The 23846-nt window shown below is 44.3% G+C and overlaps 1 protein-coding gene across 6 annotated transcripts in view; it reads right to left on the bottom strand.

The window, feature by feature from the left end:
* PTPDC1 (protein tyrosine phosphatase domain containing 1) overlaps positions 1 to 23846 on the bottom strand; it is a 120351-nt gene that overhangs the window by 75903 nt on the left and 20602 nt on the right. The gene's annotated exons all lie outside the window — the stretch shown is intronic.

The raw sequence follows: 23846 nt of genomic DNA, 5'->3' as shown, positions 1-23846 counted from the left end.
ATTCCTCTAAGAAAAAGTCACTTCTCAAATCTCAGTGATTCTTTGAGAATTTCAAGTTCACTAAAATTTTACTTCTAAAAGCAATCTTTATATGCTCAAGAAGTACAAAATTAAAAATCTAAAATCCTATTTGATAAAGCTATTTCCCTTCAAAAGAAATACAGGAATTAAAATCACAGGGGTGATCTAAAGTGAAATTAAAAAGAATGCTTTCTGAAATAATAATAATGTCATACACTGGGTATCATACTAATTAATGCAAAAGTTTATAATGTGCATAATATTTCAAATAAACATTACATAAAGACATTAAGTAAACAGACTAATGGAACAAGTTGTTCCATGAAATTCATTAGCAAAAACTTAATTTGAAAGGATAGCCATTAAGATTAGACTTAGATAAAACTTTTTTTTTTTTACCATATTTTAAAATTTGGACTATTTTCTTAAAACATTTTGATGGGAAAAACAAGTATCACCATATTAGAATCATGGAATTTTGGAGCAGCTGGGACTCTAGCCCTGGCTATTTTGTATATAAGATGTTATGAACCATGTCCCAGAGAAGGTCCTGCCTTGTCCCACATGATCCAGCATGGAAAGTCACAGAGCATGTTGGTGACAAACTTGGACCAGTCATCACTTTTTTTGTGAAGCTTTCCCTGTCCTCACTCTTTGCTCTTCAGCTGTAATGTAATGAAACATGTATACCTGACAGTATCCCCTGTAGACCATGGGGTCACGAGGAGGAGGTATGACTGGTTTACCTTTATGTATCTAGAGAATGGAAAAGCCAGAAAAACTGAAATGGACCATACTTGACTGAGTTGAGTCTATTCATATCTTATTTATCTTTGTATTCTAAAGCCTATTGAAAACATGTCTAATATGGTTTGGATCTGTCCCCACCCAAATCTCATGTCAAATTGTGTTCACCAATGTTGGAGGTAGAGTCTGTGGGAGATGACTGGGTCATGGGGGTGGATCCTTCATGAATGATTTAGCATCATCTCCTTGATGTTGTCTTGTGGTAGAGTTCTCATGAGATCTGGTTGTTTAAAAGTGTGTAGCAACACCCCCCCCCCCCCGCCCTTCCTCCTGCTCCCACTCCCTTTGCCTTCCACCATGAGGCCTCCCCCAAAGCAGATGTTGCCATGCTTCCTGTACAGCCTGCAGAACCATGAGACAATCAGACCTCTTTTCTTTAGAAATTACCAAGTTTCATGTATTTCTTTATAGTAATGCGAGAATGGAATAAGAAGGATACTTGAAAATATGGAGGCAGCTTTGGAACTGGCTAATGGGCAGAGGTTGGAAGAGTGGGAAGGGCTCAGAAGACTAGAAGATGAGGGAAAATTTGGAACTTCCTAGAGACTTGTTGAATGGTTGTAACTAAAATGCTCATAGTGATATGGAGAGTGAAGGCCAGGCTGAGGAGGTCTCAGATAGAAATGAGGAACTTACCAGGAACTGGAGCAAAAGTCACTTTTGTTAAACCTTGGCAAAGAGCTTGGCTGGATTGTGCCCCTGCCCTAGGTATCTGTGGAACTCTGAACTTGACAGAGAATTTAGGGTATCTAGTGGAAGTAAAATGTTTAAGAAGTCACCTGGCTGCTTCTAAAAGCCTATCTCATATGCATGAGCAAAGACATGACCTGAAAGTAGAACTTATATTTAAAAGGGAAGCAGAGCATAGAAGTTTGGAAAATTTGCAGCCTGGCCATGTGGTAGAAAAGAAAAGTCCATTTACAAGAGAGCAATTCAAGCAGGCTGGAGAAATTTGCACACCGAAAAGGCAGGCAAGTGCTGATACTCAAGACAATGGGAAAAATGCCTTGAAGGCATTTCAGAGACCTTCCAGGTAGCCCCTCCCAATACAGGCTCAGAGGCCTAGGAGGAAAGGGTGGTTTTGTGGGCTATGCCCAGGGCCCTGCTGCCCTGTGCAGCCCCAGGACACTGCTCCCTGCACCCTAGCAGCTCCAGCTGTAGCTAAAATTGGCCCAAGTACAGTTCAGGATACTGCTTAAGAGGGTGCAGGCCATAAGCCTTGGTGTCTCCTATGTGGTGTTTAGCGTGCAGGTGCACAGAATGCAAGAGTTGAAGCTTGGGAACTTCCACCTGGATTTCAGAGGATATATGGAAAAACCTGAATGTCCAGGCAGAAGCCTGCTACAGGAGCAGAGAACCTTTACCAGGGCAGCACAGAGGGGAAATGTGGGGTTGGATCCCCAACACAGAGCCCCCATTGGGGCACTGCCTAGTGCAGCTGCGAGAAGAGGGCCACTCTCCTCCAGATCCTGGAATGACAGTGTCACCAGCAGCTTGCACCTTGTGTCTGGAAAAGCCATAGGAACTCAATGCCAGCCCATGACAGCAGCCTTAGGAGATGAACCCTGCAAAGCTACAGGAGCTGAGCTGCCCAAGGACTTGGGAACCCACCCTGTGCATCAGTGTGCCCATGGAGTATTTTGGAGCTTTAAGGATGAATGACTGCTCTGCTAGGTCTCAGACTTGCATGGAGCTTGTAGCCCCTTTCTTTTGGCTGATTTCTCTTTTTTGGAACGGGAGTATTTACCCAATGCCTATATCCCCATTTTATCTTAGAAGTAACTAATCTGTTTTTGATTTTACAGGCTCATAGGTGGAAGGTACTAGCCTTGTCTCTGATGAGACTTTGGACTTTTGAGTTAGTGCTGGAATGAGTAAAGACTTTGGAGTACTGTTGGAAAGGCATAAGTGTATTTTACAATGTGAGAAGGACACAAGATTTGGAGGGGCCAGAGGTGAAACTGTATGGTTTGGATCTGTGTCCCCACTGAACTCTCATGTGGAACTGTAATCCCCATGTTGAAGGTGAAGGTGGGGCCTGCTGGGAGGTGACTGGATCATGGGTGGGGGCAGAGTTCTCATGAATGGTTTAGCATGATCCCCCTTTGGTACTGTATAGTGAGTTCTCATTGGATTCAGTTGTTTAAAAGGGTGCAGCATTTCCCTCTGCCTTCCTCCTGCTTCTGTCATGTAAGATGCCTGCTCTTGCTTTGCCTTCTGCCATGAGTAAAAGTTCCCTGAGGCCTCCCCAGAAGCCAATGCTGCCATGCTTCCTGTACACCTGCAGAACCGTGAGCCAATTAAACCTCTTTATAAATTACTCAGTCTCTGGTATTTCTTTATAGCAACAGGAGAATGGTCTAACACAATGTTTATTTAAAAAGTGTATGTTGAGTTAATTGTACTCTTATGGGTTACAATTATGGACTACTTTAAAGACTTATTTCTAACTAATCCTTCAGAAACTCTAAGTTGTAAGGAACTTCAGAAGTTCCTTTAGGAGAATCCTAACCAAATGTGAGCATACTCTCCACAATATCTTTGTCTAAACAGTAACAGTGACATCATTACACAGCTCTGGTAGCTAGAAAGCTTTTTATAATATTACCACTCGTAATTTCTACCCACTGGTCCTATTTCTGCTCACACAGAACAATACACCCCTTCTTCCATATATCTAAAGCTAGTGATCATGCTCCCCTCACTTCTGATGTATAGCTTCCCAGATGATACATTAGCAGTTCCCTTTACCTTTTGTCATAAGTAATGTTTCTAGACCTCCTCACCAGCTTGGATGCTCTTTTCTATATACACACTCTATAGTCATCAATATTCTAGTGCCCAGAACTGAAGCCTAGTTCCCAGATGTGAAATGATCATCAAAAATAAGAACAAAACCAGTCACCTTCCTTATCTGAAAAGTTTATGTGGCTTGTTATCACTTTAGCATTTTCAGCAATCTCAAGACACATCAGGATACAACAACAGTCAAAGAATAAAGCTGGTCCATATATTTTGAGGCTAAAAAAGATATTCACTAGGGATAATTAAACATATATGAAAGTTTAAAGTGAATAAATGGTAACAGAATGAAAAATGAAAGTCTCTACCTTCTATCCCCCCAAGCCAAGTTTTATCCCACAGAGGTAAACCATTTAAACTCTCACTTTAGTTATTCTGGGGCTGGGGGTAATAATCACTATACTTAGACCTCTGGTTCTTATGCTACCATCTTTAAACCATACTACTGAATTCCTGATTTAAAGATGAGGAAACTGGCTCATTTACCCTACCTTCCATCATGCCAGACCTTCTCCTATATAATACATCAAAATATTTGTCTTCTGATTATTTCTGTAATTTAAAATTCTGATTATCTTTGTAAATTTTAAAGGTGAATATCCTTTAACCGTCTCTTATTCTATCATTTTTAAACAGTATCTTGATTCTTTCGATGTAAATTAGTTAACTTACACTACTGTCCACTTGCTTTTCCCCTCCACTTTCAAGTTCTGCCAACCATACCATTTTTTTTTTTTTTTTTTTTTTTTTTTTGAGACGGAGTCTCGCTGTGTCTCCCAGGCTGGAGTGCAGTGGCCTGATCTCGGCTCACTGCAAGCTCTGCCTCCCGGGTTCACGCCATTCTCCCGCCTCAGCCTCCCAAGTAGCTGAGACTACAGGCGCCCGCCACCATGCCCGGCTAGTTTTTTGTATTTTTAGTAGAGACGGGGTTTCACCATGTTAGCCAGGATGGTCTCGATCTCCTGACCTCGTGATCCACCCGCCTCAGCCTCCCAAAACCATACCATTTTTATATGAAGATTTTTAACTTTTAAATTTCAGTTAATCTATAATTTTCTCAAGCTTTGTCTGTAGACTTATTCTAAATGTGAGACAAAATACAATTGTTATCACTATTGAGAGGTGACAACATGCTGGTGGCCCTCACTGGCTCTCAGCATCTCCTCGGCCTCAGCATCTGCTCTGGCCATACTTGAGGAGCCCTTCAGCCCGCTGCTGCACTGTGGGAGCCCCTCTCTGGGCTTGCCGAGGCCACAGTTGGCTCCCTCTGCTTGCAGGGAGGTGTAGAGGGAGAGGCGTGGGAAGGAACCAGGGCTATGCACCACGCTCGCGGGCCAGCGTGAGTTCCAGGTGGGTGCGGGCTCCACAGGACCTGTACTCAGAGTGGCCCACTGGCGCCACCGGCACGGGCAGTGAGGGACTTAGCACCCAGGCCAGCAGCTGCAGAGGGTGCACCAGATCCCCCAGCACTGCTGGCTGGGCCCTGCTCGAATTCTCACTGGGCCTCAGTCACCTCCCTGTGGGGCAGGGCTCAGGACCTGCAGCCCGCCATGCCCGAGCACCGCCCCCACCCCCCTCCCCGTGGGCTCCCGCGCTGTCCGAGCCTCCTGGACGGGTGCTGCCCCCTGCTCCCCAGCGCCCAGTCCCATCCACTGCCCAAGGGCTGAGCAGTGCTGGTGGGTAGTGCGGGACTGACGGGCAGCTCTGCCCGTGGTCCCAGCGTGGCATCAACTAGGGGAAGCCAGCTGGGCTCCTGAGTTGGGTGGGGACTTGGAGAACTTTTATGTCTAGCTGGAGGATTGTATATGTACCAACCAGCACTCTGTCTAGCTCGGGGTTTGTGGGTGCACCAATCAGCACTCTGTATCTAGCTAATCTGGTGGGGAGTTGAGGAACTTTTATGTCTAGCTGGAGAATTGTAAATGTACCAATCAGCACCTTGTGTCTAGCTCAAGGATTGTGAATGCACCAAGCAGCACCCTGTGCCTAGCACAAGGTTCGTAAATGCACCAATCAGTGCTCTGTGTCTAGCTAATCTAGTTGGGACTTGGAGAACTTCTGTGTCTAGCTAAACGATTGTAAATACACCAATCAGCACTCTGTGTCTAGCTCAGGGATGTAAATGCACCAATCAGCACTGTCAAAATGAACCAATCAGCTCTCTGTAAAATGGACCAATCAGTTCTCTGTAAAATAGACCAATCAGCTCCCTGTAAAATGGACCAATCAGCAGGATGTGGGTGGGGTCAGATAAAGGAATAAAAGCAGGCTGCCTGAGCCAGCAGTGGCAACCCGCTCAGGTCCCCTTCCACGCTATGGAAGCTTTGTTCTTTTGCTCTTCACAATAAATCTTGCTGCTGCTCACTCTTTGAGTCCGCGCTGTCTTTATGAGCTGTAACATTCACCGTGAAGGTCTGCAGCTTTACTCCTGAAGCCAGCGAGACCACGAACCCACCAGAAGGAAGAAACTCCGGACACATCTGAACATCAGAAGGAACAAACTCTGGACACACCATCTTTAAGAACTGTAACATTCACCGCAAGTGGCCGCGGCTTCATTCTTGAAGTCAGAGAGACTAAGAGCCCATCAATTCCAGATACATTTTGGCAACCATGAAGGGACCATTGCCTATCGCCAAGCGGTGAGACTATCACCTATCACCAAGCAGTGAGTACCATCGGACCCCTTTCGCTTGCTATTCTGTCCTATTTTTCCTTAGAATTCAGGGACTAAATACCAGGCACCTGTCGGCCAGTTAAAAGTGACTAGTGTGGCCGCTGGACTAAAGACACAGATGTTAAGCTTTCTGGGAAAGGGCTCTCTAACAACCCCCGAGTCTTTGGAGTTGGGAGCGTTGGTTTGCCTGGAACCAGCTTCCACTTTTCCTATACCTCTGGGCTGAGCCGAAGGTTGACAGAGAGGAAAGCCATTGAGCTCCGGGGTCCCGACAACAAGTTAGTTGACCCTGCGGCCATGAGCAGAGGTCTCAAAGGCATGTCATCCAAGCGAGACTCGCCCATCTATCCTATCTATCCTGACTCTTGCCCCCTGGGTCCTAATGTCTGCCAGACAAAGTTCCTCTCACCTCTCTTCTCTGAGGCTAGTCCCGCTTTTAAAAATCACTCCCTGTCTCTGGTGCTTTTCTAGTTTCGCCAATAAAAATGACTTCTAGTATAAACTCGAAGACTCTGTTACCTTCTTTAGGCACCTGGGCTCACCAATCAGAAAGACATAATTTTTGCCCAAAGCCCTGTTGTAGGGGGGATTACCTGGAATTTTAGGATACCTCCTCAGACAAACAGGCCTAACAAAAGCTATTCCTGAAGCTAGGATCTGGGGAGCCTCAGAAATTGTATCCTTCCTATTCATATAAGTGGGGACAAAAGGCATCACTCTTCCAACTCTGGAGATCCCTTCCCTCCCTCAGGGCATGGTCCTCCACTTCATTTTTGGGGCATAACATCTTTATAGGATGGGGGTAAAGTCCCAATACTAACAGGAGACTGCTTAGGACTCTAACAGGTTTTCGAGAATGCGTTGGTAAGGGCCACTGAATCAGATTTTTCTCGGTTCTCCTTGTGGTCTAGGAGGACAGGCAAGCGTGTGGGTTTTCGAGAATGCGTCAGTAAGGGCCACTAAATCTGACCTTCCTCGATCCTCCTTGTGGTCTGGGAGGAGAACTAGTGTTTCTGCTGCTGCATCAGTGAGCGCAACTATTCCTATCAGCAGGGTCCAGGGACCGTTGTGGGTTCTTGGGCAGGTGGAGAAACAACACAAACCAAAACTGTGGGCGGTTTTGTCTTTCAGATGGGAAACACTCAGGCATCAACAGGCTCACCTGTGAAATGCATCCTAAGCCATTGGGACGAATTTGACCCACAAACCCTGAAAAAAGAGGTGGCTCATTTTTTCCTGCACTATGGCTTGGCCCCAATATTATCTCTCTGATGGGGAAAAATGGCCACCTGAGGGAAGTACAAATTACAATACTATCCTGCAGCTTGACCTTTTCTGTAAGAGGGAAGGCAAATGGAGTGAAATACCTTATGACCAAGCTTTCTTTTCACTGAGGGAGAATACACAACTATGCAAAGCTTACAATTTATATTTCACAAGAGGACCTCTCAGCTTACCCCATATCCTAGCCTCCCTATAGCTCCCCTTCCTATTAATGATAATCCTTCTCTAATCTCCCTTGCCCAAAAGGAAATAAGCAAATAAATCTCAAAACGACCACAAAAACCCCCAAGCTATCGGTTATGTCCCCTTCAAACTGTAGGGGGAGGGGAATTTGGCCCAACCCGGGTATATGTTCCCTTCTCCCTCTCTGACTTAAAGCAGATTAAGGCAGACCTGGGGAAGTTTTCAGACAACCCTGATAGGTACATGGATGTCCTACAGGGTCTAGGGCAAACCTTCGACCTTGCTTGGAGAGATGTCATGCTACTGTTAGATCAAACCCTGGCCTTTAATGAAAATAATGTGGCTTTAGCTGCAGCCCGAGAGTTTGGAGATACTTGGTATCTTAGTCAAGTAAATGATAGAATGACAGCCGAAGAAAGGGACAAATTCCCTACTGGTCAGCAAGCCGTCCCCAGTATGGATCTCCACACCCTTACTAGGGAGGGATATATTAGCCAAGGCTGGAGCTACTATCTACATGAATATGGGGAACAAGTTACCCATTTGTTGTCCCCTCCTTGAGAGAGGAATCAACCCTGGAGTCTGGGCATTGGAGGGACAGTTTGGAGGGGCAAGGGATGCTCGCCCGATCCAAATCAGGTTAGGGGATCCCACCCCTTTTCCTTATCGAAGGCAATGTCCCTTGAGACCTGAAGCTCATGGGGGATTTCAGGATATTGTTGAACATTTAAAAGCTCAAGGCTTAGTAAGGAAATGAAACAGTCCCTGCAAAACTCCAATTCTAGGAGTGTGGGAACTGAACAGTCAGTGGAGACTAGTGCAGGATCTTGGACTCATCGGTGAGGCAGTAATTCCTCTATATCTGGTTGTACCCAACCCCTATACCCTGCTCTCTCATATACCAGAGGAAGCAGAATGGTTCATGGTTCTGGACCTCAAGGGTGCCTTCTGTATTCCCCTGCACTCTGACTCCCAGTTTCTCTTTGCCTTTGAGGATCCCACAGACCACACATCCCAACTTACATAGACAGTCTTGCCCCAAGGGTTTAGGGACAGCCCTCATCTGTTTGTTCAGGCACTGACCCAAGATCTAGGCCACTTCTCAAGTCCAGGCACTCTGGTACTTCAGTATGTGGATGATTTACTTTTGGCTACCAGTTCAGAAGCCTTGTGCCAGCAGGCTACTCTAGATCTCTTGAACTTTCTAGCTAATCAAGGGTACAAGGTGTCTAAGTTGAAGGCCCAGCTTTGCCTACGGCAGGTTAAATATCTAGGCCTAATCTTAGCCAGAGGGACCAGCGCCCTCAGCAAGGAACGAATACAGCCTATACTGGCTTATCCTCACCCTAAGACATTAAAACAGTTGTGGGTGTTCCTTTTGCTGACTGTGGATCCCCGGATACAGCAAGCTAGCCAGGCCACTCTATACTCATCTAGTAAAATGGAAACTAGAGGCAGAAATAGCCTTCAAAACCTTAAAGCAGGTCCTAGTACAAACTCCAACTTTAATCCTTCCAACAGGACAAAACTTCTCTTTATACATCACAGAGAGCAGGGATAGCTCTTGGAGTCCTTACTCAGACTCATGGGACAACCCCACAACCAATGGCATACCTAAGTAATGAAACTGATGTAGTAGCAAAAGGCTGGCCTCACTGTTTACAGGTAGTTGAGGCGATGGCCATCTTAGTGTCAGAAGCTGTCAAGATAACACAAGGAAAGGACCTCACTGTCTGGACTATTCATGATGTAAATGGCACACCAGGTGCCAAAGGAAGTTTATGGTTATCAGACAACCACCTACTTAGATACCAGGCACTACTCCTTGAGGGACCGGTGCTTCAAATATGCACATGCGTGGCCCTCAACCCTGCCACTTTTCTCCCAGAGGATGGGGAACCAATCGAGCATGACTGCCAACAAATTATAGTCCAGACTTATGCCACCCAAGAAGATCTCTTAGAAGTCCCCTTAGCTAATCCTGACCTTAACCTATATACTGATGGAAGTTCATTTGTGGAGAATGGGATATGAAGGGCAGGTTATGCTATAGTTAGTGATGTAACTACTTGAAAGTAAGCCTCTTTCCCCAGGGACCAGTGCCCAGTTAGCAGAACTAGTGGCACTTACCCGAGCCTTAGAACTGGGAAAAGGGAAGAAGAGTAAATGTGTAAACAGATAGCAGGTATGCTTGTCTGATCCTACATGGCCATGCTGCAATATGGAAAAAGGGGAGTTCCTAATCTCTGGGGGAAACCCCAATGAATACCACAGGGAAATTATGGAGTTATAGCACACAAGAAGGTGGCAGTCTTACACTGCTAAAACCAACAAAATTGGAAGGAGAGGGGAGAACAAGAGCATAAGCTGCTAGCAGAGGCAGGGAAAGATCAGCAGAAAGGAAAAGAGAGAAAGAGGAAGAGACAGAGAGAAAGTCAAATAAGGAAAGAGAGGAAGAGACAAAGAGGGAGTCAGAGAGAAAGAGACAAACAAAGGAGAAGTTGAAGAGAAAGAAAGAGAGATGGAAGTAGTAAAGAAAAAACAGTGTACCCTATTCCTTTAAAAGCCAGGGTAAATTTCTGTCTACCCAGCTAAGGTATATTCTTCTTATGTGGAATGTCGACCTACATCTGCCTCCCCACTAAATGGACAGGCACCTGCACCTTAGTCTTTCTAAGTCCCAACATTAACATTGCCCCAGGAAATCAGACCTTATCAGTACCCCTCAAAGCTCAGGTCCATCAGCACAGAGCCATACAACTAATATCCCTACTTATAGGGTTAGGAATTGCTACTGCCACAGGAACCAGAATAGCCAGTTTATCTACTTCACTGTCCTACTACCACACGCTCTCAAAGGATTTCTCAGACAGTTTGCAAGAAATAACAGAATCTATCCTTGCTCTACAATCCCAAATATACTCTTTGGCAGCAGTGACTCTCCAAGACCACCAAGGCCTAGACCTCCTCACTGCTGAGAAAGGAGGACTCTGTACCTTCTTAGTGGAAGAGTGTTGTTTTTACACTAACCAGTCAGGGATAGTACAAGATGCTGCCTGGCATTTACAGGAAAAGGCTTCTGAAATCAGACAACACCTTTCAAACTCTTATACCAACCTCTGGAGTTGGGCAACATGGCTTCTCCCCTTTCTAGGTCCCATGGCAGCCATCTTGCTGTTACTCGCCTTTGGGCCCTGTATTTTTAACCTTCTTGTCAAATTTGTTTCCTCTAGAATTGAGGCCATCAAGCTACAGGTGGTCTTACAAATAGAATCCCAAATGAGTTCAACTAACAACTTCTACCGAGGACCCTTGGACCCACCTGCTGGCACTTTCACTGGCTTAGAGAGCTCCCCTCTGGAGGTCACTATAACTGCAGGGTCCCTTCAGCTCCCCTATCCAGCAGGAAGTAGCTAGAGCGGTCATCGGCCAAATTCCCAACAGCAGTTGGGGTGTCCTGTTTAGAGGGAGGATTGAGAGGTGACAATGTGTTCGTGGCCCTCGCTCGCTCTCAGTGCCACCTCGGTCTCAGCGTCCACTCTGACCATGCTTGAGGAGCCCTTCAGCCCACCGCTACACTGTGGGAGCCCCTCTCTGGGCTGGTCGAGGCCAAAGCCGGCTCCCTCTGCTTGCAGGGAGGTGTGGAGGGAGAGGCGCGGGTGGGAACTGGGGCCGCATGCTGAGCTCGTGGACCAGCGTGAGTTCCGGGTGGGTGCAGGCTCGGCAGGTCCTGCACTTGGAGCAGCCCGCCAGCACTGCCGGCCCTGGGCGGTGAGGGGCTTAGCACCTGGGCCAGCAGCTCTGGAGGGTGTCTGCCAGGTCCCCCAGCACTGCCAGCCCACCCATGCCATGCTTGAATTCTCGCTGGGCCTCAGCCACCTACCTGTGGGGCAGGGCTCAGGACCTGCAGCCTGTTATGCCCGAGCTCCCCTGCGGTGGGCTCCCGTGCTGAGCCTCCCTGATGGGCACCGCCCCCTGCTCCCCAGCACCTGGTCTCATCCACTGCCCAAGGGCTGAGGAGTGGTGGCACGTGGTGCGGGACTGACGGGCAGCTCCACCCGCAGTCCCCGTGTGGCATCCACTAGGGGAAGCCAGCTGGGCTCCTGAGTCAGGTGGGGACTTGGAGAACTTTTATGTCTAGCTGGAGGATTGTATATGCACCAATCAGCACTCTGTGTCTAGCTTGGGGTTTGTGGATGCACCAATCAGCACTCTGTACCTAGCTAATCTGGTGGGGACTTAGAGAACTTTTATATCTAGCTGGAGAATTGTAAATGCACCAATCAGCACTTTGTGTCTAGCTCAAGGATTGTGAATGCACCAATCAGCACCCTGTGCCTAGCTCAAGGTTCGTAAATGCACCAATCAGTGCTCTGTGTCTAGTTAATCTAGTTGGGACTTGGAGAACTTTTGTGTCTAGCTAAAAGATTGTAAATACACCAATCAGCACTCTTGTGTCTAGCTCAGGGACTGTAAACGCACCAATCAGCACTCTGTCAAAACGGACCAATCAGCTCTCTGCAAAATGGACCAATCAGCTCTCCGTAAAAAGGATCAATCAGCAGGATGTGGGTGGGGTCACATAACGAAATAAAAGCAGGCTGCTCCAGCTAGCAGAGGCAACCTGCTCGGGTCCCCTTCCACGCTGTGGAAGCTTTGTTCTTTCACTCTTTGAAATAAATCTTGCTGCTGCTGCTCAGTCTTTGGGTCCGCGCTGCCTTTATAAGCTGTAACACTCACCGCGAAGGTCTGCAGCTTCACTCCTGAAGCCAGCAAGACCATGAACCCACCAGGAGGGATGAACAACTCCAGATGGGAGGAACAAACAACTCCAGACGCACCGCCTTTAAGAGCTGTAACACTCACTGTGAAGGTCTGCAGCTTCACTCCTGAAGCCAGCGAGACCACAAACCCACCAGAAGGAAGAAACTCCGGACACATTTGAACATCAGAAGGAACAAACTCTGGACACACCATCTTTAAGAACTGTAACACTCACTGCGAGGGTCCGCGTCTTCATTCTTGAGCTCAGCGAGACCAAGAGCCCACCAATTCCGGACACGCTATCATATATAATACATGTACACATATAATCTCTGCACACATACTTTTGTTTTTTTAACCATCTTGTATCACCAAATTATATGATGCTTAAAGTAAGACATTGCAAGCATAAATGTCAAATGGATTATCTTTTCTTTCACTCCATCAGTTGCTTAAAATAAAAGCATATTCGGTTTTGTTGTAAATTTGGACAGTATGTTTCTTATACAGATTTCCCTGGGGTTTTTGTTTGTTTATGAGACAGAGTCTCATTCTATTGACCAGGCTGGAGTGCAATAGCACAGTCTTGGCTCACTGCAACTTCTACCTCCTGGGTTCAAGTGATTCTCCTACCTCAGCCTCCTGAGTAGCTGGGACTACAGGCATGTGATAACATGACCAGCTAATTTTTTTTTTTTTTTTGGATTTTTGTAGAGATGGGGCTTTGCCATGTTGGCCAGGCTGGTCTCGAACTCCTGACCTCAGGTGATTCATCAGCCTTGGCCTCCCAAAATGTCCCGGGTTTTTAATAGCTTGTTTGTTTTTTGAGATGGAGTCTTGCTCTGTCCCCCAGGGTGGAGTACAGTGGCACAATCTTGGCTCACTGCAACTTCCGCCTCCAGGTTCAAGCAATTCTCCTACCTCAGCCCTCCGAGTAGCTGGGATTACAGGTGCCTGACACTACAACCAGCTAATTTTTGTATTTTTTTTTTTTCAGTAAAGATGGGATTTCACCATGTTGGCCAGACTGGTCGCAAACGCCTGACTTTAAGTCATCCGCCCGCCTCAGCCTCCCAAAGTGTTGGGATTACAGGCATGAGCTACCACGTCTGGCCCAATAGTTTTTTTTCTTACTGACTAAAGTAATATATATCTTCACCACAGCCCTACAATCTTTCAGCTTCTTTCTTAATCATACTATCATAATCATACTACCTACTTGCTTTTTGAAGATATTGTTCTTCCAAGATCTTTGGATTCCTGCTCCAAAGAGGAGTTTGTGCAGATCGGTACTCAACCAAACACCTTGGGTCAGCAAAGCCTTGAGGGCCCTCTGCACCTTCCTGTGCTGCTCTCACGTCTCCAGGACCTGACTCTGTAAATTCTAGCCACCTTGGCCACACTGAACTCTGCTCTCTGCACACCTCTGGGAAAGCTCTGTCTTAGCCTGCACTGAAGCCTTGGAAACTGCCCCCAGGGAGACAGTTGGTGCAATGGTAAACTCACTGTGCTTCTTTCTCTTCTCTCAGAGATCCAGGTCTTCAGGTGCTTTCTTTCCAAAATCCAAAAGACATTTTTTATATATGCTGTCCAGTTTTCTCATTGTTTTAGGCAGAAGGGTATTAATAAATATCTAATTTCTCTTGTTTCATCTTGGTTGGAAGTGAAAATCCCCTCTGGCCATCTTCAAATAACAAATTCAGGGGAACTGTGAAATAGTGTCCAATATGCATTACCTATGCACAAAAACATTCATTTATAGTCCAACTGTATATAATTGCTGATCAAAAATTATATGTCAAGTATGTTAAACTATATTTTAGAATCAGAAGTTCTGTGTTTAAGTCTTGACTCTGTTCACTGTCAGTTATATGAACCATTCTGAGCTTCAATTTCTTCTATAAAATGAGGACTATAATATTTACTCTTCTTGGTTGTTGTGAGGATGAAGAAAGAGGTGTGTGTGTGTGTTCCTACCACAACACCTGGTTTTTAAGTATTCAATAAATATTTATCTTAATTTGCAAACCAGTATCCGCAATATCTTTTTGCTTTTTCCCTTCTTAGTCTGTACTCACTTCATTTCTCTCCTATCTTTACAAGAATGTGTAAAGCATTCTATTAACACCTGTCCAACAGTCCTGTTAATAGTAATGGGCTGTGTGCAGTGGTTCATACCTGTAATCCCAGCACTTTGGGAAGCTGAGATGGGCAGATCAGTTGAGCCCAGGAGTTTAAAACCAGCCTGGGGAAGACCGCAAAACCCTGTCTCTACAAAAAAATTAAAAAAAAAAAAAAATTAGCCAGGCATGGTAGCACATGTCTGTAGTCCTGGCTACTTGGGAGGCTGAGGTGGGAGGATCACCTGAACCCAGGAAGTTGAGGCTGCAACCTCGGTGAGCTGTGATCGCGTCTCTGCACTCTAGCCTCAAAAACAAAAAAACAAAATGTCAGTAATGGCCAAGCTCCTGTGACTTAAAAAACATTATTTTCACTCACAACTGAACTTACATTATATGCCTGGCTGTAGACTCAGGAGAGAAGGGTTTGAATAATAACCCTGTCATTTCACTGCAAAATCACATATTATTTATTTCTATTTCCTGTTGTCAATGACAGATATTTTTCTCAGTCCTACAGTTTCGTTTTATTCCTAAAAGCACCCAAATGACTCACCTGTTTAGAATTAGCCACACACTCACTAATTAGTACCGAATACTTAAAACATAAGTGCAGGAACGGACTATTACTCACACTGTTAAGAAAAGTAGAACACAAAGAATGTTCTACTTCATAGAAGTCATTTCACAAGAGACTAGGTTCTGAGATGGACTGAAGAATTCTTAGGTCACTACTTTCCTTTCTATTTCTCAGACACATGGTGCTCTGCCAAAATCTACATGTGTATTTTTTGGACAAATTTGTGGGGAAATACATTAAGCAGTGCCTGGGAAGTCAGAAGTGGTATAATCCTTCCCAGACTTTCACAGCACTAGCTCTGTAACTCTGGAATGCACCAGGATTACACAGGGTGCTTGTGGAAATGCAGATCTGGAGGAGTGTAATAATCTGTATTATCAATTCACACCCCAGGTCATTCTGATGTAGGAGGCCTTCTGCCCACACTTAAATAAATATTGTCAATGTGATTAGATTCTAGACAGCAATCGTAGCAGAAGAATTTGAGGTTGAAAAACTTAAGCTTACGTGGCAAAAAATAGGAGTGGAAGCCCAACTACATGAGGGAACGTATAAAAGCCATATAAATATTTTTATGCTCATTAATAATATAATAACTAAATCACATAAGCTTACGCCATGCCAGGTACTGTTCCAAGTGCTTTATATAATCTTAGCTCATCTAATACTCACTACACATTACTGACTACCACTAGTACTCTTAAGGTAGGAGACCACCCCTCATATCGTCTTATGCCCAATTTCTGCCTCCAAAGAAAGAAGTAAAAACTAAAAGGCAGAAATGAAATCCACAGGCAGATAGCCCAGCGCCGCACCCTGGGCCTGGTAAAGATCGACCCCTGACCTAACTGGTTCTGTTATCTATAGATTACAGGCATTGTATAGAAATGCACTGTGAAAATCCCTATCTTGTTTTGTTCCGATCTAATTACCCGTGCATGCAGCTTCCAGTCACGTACCCACTGCTTGCTCAATCAATCACTACCCTCTCACATGCACCCCCTTAGAGCTGTGAGCCATTAAATGGGACAGGAATTGCTCACTTGAGGAGCTCGGCTCTTGAGACAGAAGTCTTGCTGATGCCCCCGGTCGAATAAACCCCTTCCTTCTTTAACTCGGTTTCTGAGGAGTTTTGTCTGTGGCCTGTCCTGCTACATTTCTTGGTTCCCTGACCGGGAAGCGAGGTGAATGGTGGATGGTCAAGGCGGCTCAAGCCTGCCCTGTGGAATATCCCTGCGGGGACTCCGACCAGCCCCAGCGACGCGGATTCTGAGAGCGCTCCCGGGTAGGCATTTGTCCCAGTGGGACGCCTTGCCAAAGCAGTGTGTGGCAGGCCCCCATGGAGGATCAACGCAGTGGCTGAACACTGGGAAGGAACGCGCACTTGGAGTCTGGACATCTAAAACTTGGTAAGACTAGTCTTGGGAACTTGCCCACTCCATTTGAGTGGAAGCATGGCCTGATCACCCATGGTGTGCCTGTACCGGCACTTTGGTTTTTGTTTTTGACTTGACTTGGATTGCTTGATACTTTGGTTTTGGTTTTGACTTAGCTTGGATTTCTGGATACTCTGATTTTGGTTTTGATTTTGGTTTGGTGTAAACTATAGAAGTGTGTGTGTCCCCTTTTTACCTGTTCTTTGTTTTGTGGTTGGTTTTGACTTAGCTTGGATTTCTGGATACTCTGATTTTGGTTTTGATTTTGGTTTGGTGTAAACTACAAAAGTGTGTGTGTCCCCTTTTTACCCGTTCTTTGTTTTGTGGTGTGCGTGTGGTGTTAGTGTGGTGTTTTGTCTAGAGGAAACATGGGTGAGGCACAAAAGCAAGCCCACCCCACTAGGAACTATGTTGAAAAATTTCAAAAAAAGGATTTAAGGGAGACTATGGAGTACTATGACACCAGGAAAACTTAAAACTTTGTGTAAGATAGACTGGCCAGCATTAGAGGTAGGTTGGCTATTAGAAGGAAGCCTGCCCTGTGGAATATCCCTGCGGGGACTCCGACCAGCCCCAGGGACGCGGATTCTGAGAGCGCTCCCGGGTAGGCATTTGTCCCAGTGGGATGCCTTGCCAAAGCAGTGTGTGGTAGGCCCCCATGGAGGATCAACGCAGTGGCTGAACACTGGGAAGGAATGGGCACTTGGAGTCTGGACATCTAAAACTTGGTAAGACTAGTCTTTGGAACTTGCCCACTCCAAACGGGTCCCTTGTTTCAAAGGTATAGCACAAGGTAACATGTGAGCCAGGGAACCCAGACCAGTTCCTGTACATAGACACTTGGTTACAGCTGGTTCTATACCCCCCACCCCCAACACACAGTGGTTCAAAGAACAGCAGCATAAGCGGCTGGCAGAGGCAAGGAAAGACAGAGGCAGAGAGAGACAGGAAGAGACAGAGGCAAAAGGAAAGTCTAAGAGAGAGAGACAACGTCAAAGAGAGAAAGAAAGAAAGAGAAATATACAAGTAGTTAAGAAAAAAAAAGTGTACCCTATTCCTTTAAAAGCCATCATGCCAATTCTAATTTGGACAAAATAAGGTCTTATTAATAGCAAAGGATAATTAAAATCCCATACTTACAAGGTTTTCAACAAAACTAAAGTTTGCTAAAAGTTAACAGTGTAACGTGTATTATAGTAACTTCTATTCTTGTGGCCTTAGTCTAGTTCACAGACATAAAAAAAAGTTCACTTTGGAAAAGAATGGTTATCATCTTTGAAAGAAAAAGGCAAAAAAAAAGGGGGGGGGGCTGAATTTATACAAAAAGAGTGTTATATGGTAAATTCTTGTCCTGAAATAAATTAACTGGTTGTTTAAAGAAAGCAAATGTTTGTAATAAGTCAGAAAGTTAAGGCATGTCGAAAACTTGCCTGTAAAAGTCGTGAAAGAAAAAAAAAGGTTATAAAAAAAGTGTGTTAAAAAAAGAATTTATGCAAAAAATGTTGTATAATTTAAATGTAACTAGGCCTCCTGAATGTAAAACTACTGAAAAAAAAAATCAGTTTATGTGCAAGGTGTATAAGAAAAGCAACATATACCTTTGGTAAAAGGATTATAAGGAGGCATAAGAATGTACATTTTTACCTACATTAAAAAGTTAAAAAAATTATTGTTTTGAAGGTTTAAGCAAGTTTTAAAATGTTAATTGTAAAGAACATTCTGTGTGTCAACATATCAGCTAAAGTTAAAGAAGTATCATCCAGTTTTTCTGTGAACTGGATATTAAAGTAAAAGCATAACAGGTTTTTCTTAAAGCACCAACCTGCTCTTTAGCAAAAATTATAGAAGGTTAAAAAGAGTCTATAAAATCGTACCTTATGGTCAAACATTAAAAATTAAATAAATATGTCTACAAGGTTTTATTAAAATAAGGTTTAATATTAATAACACACTAATATAAAGATAACATTTAGCTTATCTGGTATAAAAATCTTACGAGAAGCATTGTTAAATGTAAAATGGTATTTGGCTTTCTTTGGTTTAAAAACTAATAAAAATAGGTGCTAAAGGAAATTTCTCAGTAAAAAGGCACTTAAGGACTATAAAGTCCACTGCCAAGGTTCCCACATTTAAAACAAAAGGTCAATTTCTTAAAAATTATATACTTGGTTTATCTTCCACTTTCCTTTCTCGCAAAAACAACAACAACAAAAAACAAACAAACAAAAAAACTGAAAGTCTAAGTACCACCCCTAGAATTTCCAGTAAACCAGCACCAGTCTGAAGATCACGTTCTCATCGAAAGGTGGAAAGAAGAAAAACTCGAGCCAGCCTGGGAAGGATCCTACCTTGTGCTGCTAACCACCAAGACTGCTGTTCGTACGGCAAAAAAGAATGGACTCATCACACCCGAGTCAAGAAAGTGCCACTCCCTCCAGAGTCGTGGGCCATAGTCCCAGGGGAAAACCCTACCAAACTAAAGCTAGGAAAAATTTAACTCTTTTAATCTATTCTATTACTCTTTCTTCTTTCCTCATTCTATTGCTGACCATCTAGTTATTAATATAACCAAGTCAATTTCACCTCAAACTATTGCATTTAATGCTTGCCTTGTTATACCCTGTGAGGACTTGCCAAGTCAAAGACAGCTTTCTACTTCAGAAAAGTACTTCTGTCCCTCCTGACTCTCCTCAGACGAGGCATTAGTAAACTAGGACCATTTAATCCAGCGAGATTTTGATAAAGACCCCAGTGCCAACCAGGAGTGTTGCCCCCCCCCACCGATATAGAGCTTTCACTGGTCCAACATTCCGTGGACTACTAAAGAGCAAGGATGGGCTGCCCCAGCCAGTGTTTGTAATTTCCCTAAAACCATACATTCATTTTACTAGAGGATCATAGAAGTTAATGACTTAAAACAAACTTTAGCAATTAAGACAGGATACCAGGATGCAAATGCCTGGTTAAAATGGATCAAATATTCCATCTGCACATTAAACAAAAGCAATTGTTATGCTTGTGCACACGGCAGGCCAGAGGCCCAGATTTTCCCCCTTCTACTAAGGTGGTCCTCCAGTCGACCAGGCATAGGCTGCATGGTAGCTCTTTTCCAGGATTCTACAGCCTGGAGTAATAAGTCATGCCAAACTCTCTCTCTGCTATACCCCAAAGTCCGGCACCCTGTGGTTCAGCCCGAGGGCCATCCAGATTCTGTCTCCCAACACTAAGTTCACTTCGTGTCTCTCACCACAGAGAGGAAACTTAGCATTCCTTGGAGACCTGAAAGGATGCAGTGAACTTAGGAATTTTCAAGAGCTTATCAATTAGTCAGCCCTTGTTCAACCCCGAGCGGATGTGTGGTGGTATTGTGGTGGACCTTTACTGGGCACTCTGCCGAATAACTGGAGTGGCACTTGTGCTTTATGTCCAATTGGCTATCCCTTTCACCCTGGCATTTCATCAACCAGAAGGAAAAAATAATAATAAGACATCATAAAGTGAGAGAAGCCCCTTATGGGTCTTTCGACTCTCATGTCTATTTAGCCACAATTGGAGTCCCACGAGGAATACCAGATCAATTTAAAGCGTCAAATCAAATAGCTGCAGGATTGGAGTCAATATTTTAGTAGGTGACAGTTAATAAAAATGTAGATTAGATAAACTACATCTATTACAACCAACAGCAACGAGCTTTTCATGAGTTAAAAGAAAAACTCACGTCAGCCCCAGCCCTGAGGCTACCTGACCTGGCAAAACTCTTTACACTCTGTGTGTCAGAAAGAGAAAAAATGGCAGTTGGAGTTTTAACCTAGACTGTGGGGTCCTGGCCAATGCCAGTGGCCTATCTCTCAAAACAACTAGACAAGGTTTCCAAAGGCTGGCCCCCAGGTCTAAGGGCCCTAGCAGCAAAGGCCCTGTTAGCGCAAGAAGCAGATAAACTAACCCTTAGGCAAAACCTGAATATAAAGCGCCCCCCATGCTGTGGTAACTTTAATAAATACCAAAGGACATCATTGGTTAACAAATGCTAGATTAACCAAGTACCAAACCTTGCTATGTGAAAATTCCCATATAACCATTGAAGTTTGCAACACCCTAAACCTCACCACTTGCTCCCAGTATCAGAGAGCCCAGTTGAACGTAACTGTGTAGAGGTGTTGGACTCAGTTTATTCTAGTGGGCCCAACCTCCGAGACCATCCTTAAACATCAGTAGACTGAGTGGTACGTGGACGGGAGCAGCTTCGCCAGCCCCTGCAAAGTGACTCTGAAGAAGACGACAAGCCCTGCTCCAGTCACACCCGGAAGCTGACTGGTCCACACATGGCCAAAGCATGAGGAAACTCATCGCGGGACTCATTTTCCTTAAAATTTGGACTTGTACAGTAAGGACTTCAACTGACCTTCCTCAGACAATTTGGACTTGTACAGTAAGGACTTCAACTGACCTTCCTCAGACTGAGGATTGTTCCCAGTGTATACATCAAGTCACTGAGGTAGGACCAAAGGTTGCTAAGGTCCTATTATTTTACAGTTATTGTAAGTGTACTGGAACTCTAAAAAGAATGTTTGTATAATGTTATTCTATACAAGGTATGTAGCCCAGGAAATGACCAACCTGATGTGTGTTATGACACATCTGAGTCTCCCATGACCACAGTTTTTTAAAACAAGATTAAGAACTGAAGACTGATAGGGGCTCATAAATGATACGAGTAAAGTGTTAGCTAAAATAGAAAAAAAAAAGGGTGCCCAAACAAGTCACCTTAAAATTTGATGTCTGTGCTGTCATTAATAGTAATAAGTTAGGAATAAGGTGTAGTTCTCTTAACTAGAAAAGAGGCTATATGGAAGAAAATAAGTACATCTGTCATAAATTAGGACTGTGTGGAAATAAATGTAAATACTGGTCTTGTGTCATTTAGGCCACTTGGAAAAAACAAATGATGAGAAGGATCCAGTCTGCCTTTGGAAAGGAAAAAATGGCCCTTCCTGTACTAAGGGTCAATGTAACCCCTTAGAGCTGGTAATAACCAATCCTTTTGATCTTCGCTGGAAAAAAGAGGAGTGTGTGACCTTAGGAATCGATGGGGCCAGACTGGATCCTTGAGTAAATATCTTGGTTTGAGGAGAAGTTTACAAACACTCTCCTAAGCCAGTGTTCCAAACTCTCTATGATGAACTAAATGTGCCAGTATCAGAAATTCCAGGAAAAACAAGAAATCTGTTTTTGCAATTAGCCAAGCATGTAGCACAGTCTCTCAATGTCACTTCATGTTATGTATGTGGAGGAACTGTAATAAGAGATCAGTGGCCATAGGAAGCCTGGGAATTAGTACCTACAGACCCAGTTCCTGATGAATTCCCGGCTCAAAAGAATCACCCTGATAATTTCTGGGTCCTAAAAGCCTCAATTATAGGACAATATTGCATAGCTAGAGAAGAAAAAGAATTCACTCACTCCGTAGGATGACTTAGTTGTCTGAGACAGAAACTGTATAATGGTACCACAGAAACAGTCACTTGGTGGAGTTCAAATCACACAGAGAGGAATCCATTTAATAAACTCCCAAAGTTGCAAACTGTGTGAACCCACCTGGAGTCCCACCGGGACTGGACAGTCCCCACTGGATTATACTGGATATGTGGGCATAGAGCTTATGCCAAATAACCTGATCAGTGGGCAGGCAGTTGTGTTATTGGCACTATTAAACCATCTTTCTTCCTACTGCCCATAAAAACAGGCGAACTCTTGGGCTTCCCTGTCTATGCTTCCCGCGAAAAGAGAAGCATAGCTATAAGAAATTGAAAAAATGATAAATGGCCCCGAGAGAATCATACAATATTATAGGCCTGCTACATAGGCACAAGACGGCTCATGGGGATACTGGACCCCCATTTACCTGATCAACCGAATCATATAGTTACAAGCTGTCTTCAAAATAATCACTAATAAAACCAGCAGAGCCTTGACTATTCTGGCCCGGCAAGAAACTCAGATGAGAAATGCTATCTATCAAAATAGATTAGCTCTTGACTACTTGCTAGCAGCTGAAGGAGAGATCAGTAGGAAATTTAACCTTACTAATTGCTGCCTACACATAGATAATCAAGGGCAAGTAGTTGAAGACACGGTTAGAGATATGACAAAACTAGCACATGTGCCCATGCAAGTGTGGCATAGATCTGATCCTAGGGCCATGTTTAGAAAATGGCTCCCAGTGCTAGGAGGATTTAAAACTCTTATAAGAGTTATAATACTAATAGGAACCTACTTACTGCTCCCTTGTTTGCTACCTGCACTTCTTCGAATGATAAAAAGCTTCATCGCTACCTTAGTTCACCAAAATGCTTCAGCACAAGTGTACTATATGAATCACTATTGATCTGTCTTGCAAGAAGACATGGGTAGTGAAAATGAAAGTGAGAACTCCCACTAATAAAATGAGTGAGAGTCTCAAAAGGGGGGAATAAGGGAGGAGACCACCTCTCATATCATCTTATGCCCAATTTCTGTCTCCAAAGAAAGAAAAAGTAAAAACTAAAAGGCAGAAATGAAATCCACAGGCAGACAGCCCAGCACAGCACCCTGGGCCTGGTAGTTAAAGATCGACCCCTGACCTAATTGGTTCTGTTACCTGTAGATTACAGACGTTGTATAGAAATGCACTGTGAAAATCTCTATCTTGTTTTGTTCCGATCTAATTACCGGGGCATGCAGCCCCCAGTCACATACCCCCTGCTTGCTTAATCAATCACAACCCTCTCACATGCACCCCCTTAGAGTTGTGAGCCCTTAAAAGAGACAGGAATTGCTCACTTGAGGAGCTCGGCTCTTTAAACAGAAGTCTTGCCGATGCCCCCTGGCCAAATAAACCCCTTCCTTTTTTAACTCGGTGTCTGAGGAGTTTTGTCTGTGGCTCGTCCTGCTACATTCCCATTTGTTTTTAAAATAGACTTTGTTTGTTAGAGCAGTTTTGGAATCACAGCAAAACTGGGCAGAAGGTACAAAAGCTTCCCATATACCCATCCCCCAACAGACTCCCCCATAGAGTGGTAAGTTTGTTACAATCAGCTTACATTGACACACAATTATCACCCAAAGTCCATAGTTAACATTAGGGCTCACTCTGTGTTGTGCATTCTGTAGGTTTAGAAAAGGTATAATGACAC

This window comes from Macaca mulatta, chromosome 15, assembly GCF_049350105.2.
Source record: "Macaca mulatta isolate MMU2019108-1 chromosome 15, T2T-MMU8v2.0, whole genome shotgun sequence".
NCBI classification, from domain to species: domain Eukaryota; kingdom Metazoa; phylum Chordata; class Mammalia; order Primates; family Cercopithecidae; genus Macaca; species Macaca mulatta.
The sequence above is the reverse complement of the archived record's forward strand: the minus strand, read 5'-3'. Positions and strand labels throughout refer to the sequence as shown.